This window comes from Myotis yumanensis, unplaced genomic scaffold (assembly GCF_028538775.1).
Source record: "Myotis yumanensis isolate MYYU_CA2020_CCGP unplaced genomic scaffold, mMyoYum1.0.hap1 SCAF_8, whole genome shotgun sequence".
NCBI classification, from domain to species: Eukaryota; Metazoa; Chordata; class Mammalia; order Chiroptera; family Vespertilionidae; genus Myotis; species Myotis yumanensis.
In genome coordinates, this window is record NW_027223759.1 from 59891252 (window position 1) to 59897251 (window position 6000).

Consider the following 6000-nt stretch of genomic DNA (forward strand, 5'->3'; position numbering starts at 1 on the left):
CATATAATACTGGTTTGGTGGATGAACTCCTTTAGCTTTTCCTTATCTGTGAAGCTCTTTATCTGACCTTCAATTCTGAATGATAGCTTTGCTGGGTAAAGTAATCTTGGTTGTAGGTTCTTGGCATTCAGCACTTTGAATATTTCTTGCCACTCCCTTCTGGCCTGCAAAGTTTCTGTTGAGAAATCAGCTGACAGTCGTATGGGTATTTCCTTGTAGGTAACTGACTGTCTTTCTCTTGCTGCTTTTAAGATTCTCTCTTTGTCTTTTGCTCTTGGCATTTTAATTATGATGTGTCTTGGTGTGGTCCTCTTTGGATTCCTTTTTTTGGGGTTCTCTGCACTTCCTGGACTTGTAAGTCTATTTCTTTCACCAGGTAGGGGAAGTTTTCTGTCATTATTTCTTGAATTAGGTTTTCAATATCTTGCTCTCTCTCATCTTCTGGCACCCCTATAATTCAGATGTTGGTACGCTTGAAGTTGTCCCAGAGGCTCCTTACACTATCTTCGTATTTTTGGATTCTTTTTTCATTTGCTTTTTCTGGTTGGGTGTTTTTTGCTTCTTTGTATTTCAAATCTTTGACTTGATTCTTGTGATCTTCTAGTCTGCTGTTGGAACTCTGCATAATATCCTTTATTTCAGTCAGTGTATGCTTAATTTCTAGTTGGTCCTTTTTCATAACCTCGAGGGTCTCACTAGATTTCTTGAAGGTTTCACTACATTTATCGGCGGTCTCACCAGTCTTTTTGAGGATCTTACTAAATTTATCGGCGGTTTCTAGAAAGTTCTTGAAAAACCTTAAAAGTGTGGTTTTGAACTCTATATCCAGTTGTTTGCTTTCCTCCATTTCTGTCATTTGTGACCTGTTTCTTTGTCTCCACATTTTGGCTGCTTCCCTGTGTTGGTAGAGTGGCTTTGTGTGCTAGGTGTCCTATAAGGCCCAGTGGCTCAGCCTCCCCAATTACCTGAGGTGGACACTCTTGGTGCACCCCTTTGTGGGCTTTGTGCACAGTCTTGTTGTAGTTAAGCCTTGATTGTTGTAGGTATCACTGGGAGGAATTGACCTCCAGGCCAATTGGCTGTGAGAATCAGCTGTGTCTACGGTGGGAGAACTTCTGTGCTGAAGACACCCTTATGAGGCAAGACTTGCTTCGGTGGGGCTTTGGTGCTCACTGAGTCTGCCCCCTGAGTGTGTCCTTTATGGATCTGAGAAGTTATAATTGGATGGTCCCACTCTGACCACTGGGTACACTGGCTCTTGGATCTAAGGAGGTGCTAATTTAGCCTCTGCCTGAGGCTACCCAGCAGGAGCTACGAGGAGATCTGCAGATTACCCTTCCTTGTTTGGGGTTTGGAGGTGCCCAAATGAGGCCCAGCTGTGAAGCAATGCCACCTGCTGTGGGGCCTTGGGCCTTCTCTTGGAAGTTCTGGGTCTGCCTGGCCCAGCTGCAGTTTGTTAGGTAATTTTCAGATTGCAAAGGGCCAGGGCATTCATATGCAAAAGCCTCTGCCACAGCTTGGGTGGGGCGGGGTCTCAGGGAATCAACAGGGCGAAGCAAACAGCTATTGCTCATCCTCAGCCCTGCCCTAAGGAGCTCCGCGTCTCAGTGTCCTGGTAGTCGCTGCAAGCACCTTTGAGAGAAAGCCGCCTCGAGTTTCGAGTTCTGCCGGCTGCCAGACAGTCCAGTTTCTCCCTGTATGAGTTTAGGTTCCCAGAGACTCACCTGGAACTGGAGTTCAGAGAAGTTGGGGGCTTGTGACTCCCTCCCGATTCAAAAAGACAGCCGCGTCCTCAGTTGCCAGCCCTGCCACATGCGCCTCCGTACCTCTGCACTTCCGCACGTCCTCTGAGTCTCAGTGTGCTTTTCTCTTTCCTTCTAATTGTAGAATTTCCACTCAGCCAGCCTTCCTGTGGTTCTGGATGATGTCCATTTTGTCTTTTAGTTGTATTTTTTAATTTGTTGTGGGAGGCAGCAATTTCCGGTGTTAACCTATGCCGCCATCTTGGTTTCCCTGATATTTATCTTTAATTTGGTTCATATATCTTTCAGGGAAAGTGCTTGCTATTACTTATGTACAGTACACTAGCTAGACAGCATTACCCCTTGCATATAAAGACACAACCACATACAGTTCAATTCAATCAAGTGGTAGGTGTTTTTCCTACATATCTCTAGACAATTAGTTTTTTATACAAACTTAATAGATTTAATACTTTATTTTCTTGTCCACAAAATGATCTTTATTTCCCTTTTTGAAGATAAGCAGCCCAGCAGAAAATATCTAATAGCTATGCCATGTCATGGTTTTTATTCCATAGATGGGGGGGCGGTAGGGGGGGGGTGGATTGGGGGGGAATGCCTCAGGTTTTCAAGATGCAAAAGTCTCCTGATATTTTGGGGTAACCCTCAAGCCAGCATGGTGTCAGGGATGGTGGTTTAGGGAGACAGAGCTCAGGCACTGACCAGAGTAAGGAGAGGGAAATGCTCACAAACAAAATCTTTTGAACTATGTTTCTATGCAACCCTCGGTGATGAGTAAAACAATGAATAAATCACAGCCCACCTTCATGGAAGACAGATGATATTCTGAACATTATCTCTCTTCACAGTACAGATGTTTTTATCTTTTCTTTTTCAACCTAAAACTTAAGGTACAGCTTATTACACAAATGTTGTAAAATAAAAAGAGTAGTATCAGGGATCTTTTCTGAAATGATGCAGACACTGTATCATTCTGTAACTACAACTTTTATCTTAACCTTTAGTATTCCTATCAATACTGCCTGGTTAATAGTCATGTCTGGTGGCAACAGTCAGCAGTGATGAATCTTTGAACATCTGTCAAATAACCCCCCCTGGAATACATTTTGATTAATAATAAAAAAAAAACAGGAAGGTTTTTTGACTAAAACATTTAAAGAACTTCTAACAAACAAGTGAAAGGGCAAGGAAAATGTAAAACAATGTTTAGATTTAGATCTTCTAAATTTCATAGCTAACAATTTCGAGAATATTTATTCTGCTACGTTTATAAAGCTCTATGATAATTAATTGCAACATCAGGTTATATTTTTCCAAATGGATAATGCTAATAGATCTAATATTGCATTTCTCTTACATATAAAGTTGTAGCACTGAAGTATATCATCAGTTTTACTAAAGAAACCATGAAACTTCTCCATGCAAGATACAAAATAAAGCTTTTAAGGGACAGAGGGGCATAATATGTAGGAATTTTAAAAATCCTACCTTGGTCTTACTCACAGTTATTCTGTAGAGAGTACTGGACATGGAATATAGTTCTGCCACATATAGTCACAGAAGTGCAATAGAAACAATGAGAAGATTGGTATGTTGCATTGGGCCCTACTAACACAGCAGGTACTTAATAATACTAGTAACTATTTGGTGATGATGTATAATAAAGCAAATAGCACTCAGAGGTAATTGTTCACAGTGACAGAATTTTGGTAGTCAGTTCCAACAAAGTTCTTTAGTAACTTTTAGAGAAGAAATCACTTTATTTAAAATATGTAATAGCCATGAAGAAACATTTTGGAAAACATTAAATAATACTTTCTCTGTGAAGTAGTCATGCTATAAGACCCTTTGGTATTTGAAACATCTTTGCTTAGATGAAAATTACCCTAGCTTACCCTATACTAAAATTCTTAGCTAACAATAATAGTTATAATATTTAAAAATATCACTGACAATTTTTAGGCAAAACAATCAATTGCAAATTAGAAAGACTAGGTATCTGTTTATGTCTTATTGCATTTATTCATTTAATAGTTATCATAACTGGAGTTTTAATGGATAAGCTGATTTTGAAGTTAAGAAGGAAATAATAAAAATACAAGAACAGACATTTCTTTCAAAATAAATCAATTGCTTAAAATTGTTCAGATGAAAACCAAACCTCCCAGAAGTTAGCAACCTGCCTTTAATCACACAGTCAGGAAATGATGCAGCTACAGTTTTGATCCATGTCTGTCTGACTCCATTTTCATGTTCCTAACCATCTTGCTGTATTACCTCCAAATATAAGAACACATCTTAAATTAATAGACTTCTATGATTGCATTTGTTTACTAGCGAGGTTCTGCATAGTGCCTCATGGTGCCAAATTGGACTCCAGAAATGTTCTTTTTGGCAGGCAGTTTACTCCTACCCACCTCATTCATCTTCCTGGGGGAGTGGGAAGATATTTGAACTGCAACCTCTGATTTAATGTAGACTGTAGTTCAAATTATTTTCAAAGTACTTTCTCATATTGTATTTGCTATTCAGGATAACTCCAAAGGTTAACAGGAAATGCACTGCTATTCCCATATGGTGAGAATGGACCAAAGAACAGAAAACTTAAATAACTCACGAAGGATCACTGGAAAATGGTGAAAAGAGCACCAGCTCTGATACAGGTTCTCATTTGATTTACTTTGGAGCAAGTCTCTAAAACTATCTAAGCCTCAGTTTTATCACATATAAAATGGAGTTGGTATTACCATTCCTACAGGGTGTGATGAGGCTTAATTAGATTATACAGATAAACCCTCCGACAGAAGGTCTGTCATCTAACAGATTCTCAATAAAAATTATTTTTTTTCTGTTGTTAATGATTGAAAATGAAGTTAACAATGTCTGAAGAAATGAGGTCAGTGGGTAAGGTAATAAAGGTCCCTTCTGCTGTCTCACAGGATATGGTTCTACCCATCTTTGTGAATGCTGATTAGAAGCTTAATTAAGTTAAAGAGTATGATCAATATATTCTTAAGTTAAATGGAAAGGGAATCAATATTTAACTAGATTTTTAATTATAAAAATGAATATATGCTTATGGTAAAAATAAATTCAAAGAGTAATAGGAATAAAACTATAAGTCATCTGACAAAGTTCCAACAACACTTCAGAAATAATTACTACTGGCTATGTCTATACTCCTATTCTTTTTATGCTCATTCAAATTAGTTTTATAACATCTAAATATACAAATAATATTTACATATAGCTACTTAACTAAAATAGACTATAAATATCTATAATAATAAAAGTATAATATGCTAATTAGACCAGATGTCCTTCTGGACATCCTTCCTGACGACCTTCCGGATGAAGCTGGCACTGTGAGGGAAGCCTGGGTCCTGGTTGCCTGCTGATGGCTGGAGGGAAGCTGGTGCCAGCAGCTGGGGGAAGGAAGGCCTACTCTTGCAAGAATTTCATGCATCGGGCCTCTAGTATAAAAATATATAGAGAGACATACATGCAAAGGAATACTACATACACAATGGAGGTGTATATACAAATATATAAATGCATAAACTTATACTACATATAGCACATTCTTTATAACATCTCTGTATTACTCTATAAGTCAGAATTTTTCTGTCATCTTGAAACTCTTTTGGGCTATTATAACAATACTGCAACAAACATAAATCTTTGCACATATCTAAAGCTGTCTCTCTAGAATACATTCTAGAAGTAGGTCTCAGACAAGTCTCTCTCTGCTATACTCCAAACAGTGGCTCATCCCTCCAACAGTGTATGAGTGCCTATTTACTCTCAACCACTCTAATACTTGTTTACATTTGACAAATGGAAAAGAGAAAAATGTAAACTCACTGCATTTACTTTAATAATTTGTGAGGCTAAAAAATGTTTTTGGCCTTTGTAAATCTTTTTCTATGAACTATAGTTAGCTCATTTTAATATAGTTCTTTAATTTGTGAGAGCTATTAGTCATTATATTTTCTCATAAATCAATTTCATTAATCGCCACTTAAATTGTCAAATTATTTAAAATAATTTTAAGATTTATTCTTTGTGTTTTCACGTGATTTAACAACAATGTAAATTATTGATAAAATAATTATTTAATATTTTTAGTTTTTATACTTATTTAATTATATTGGTTAATATTAAACCATGTCACTTAATATTAAGAATAAATTTACTTCTCTTTTCTAGCATTCATACTTATTTTTCTTTTTGTTTA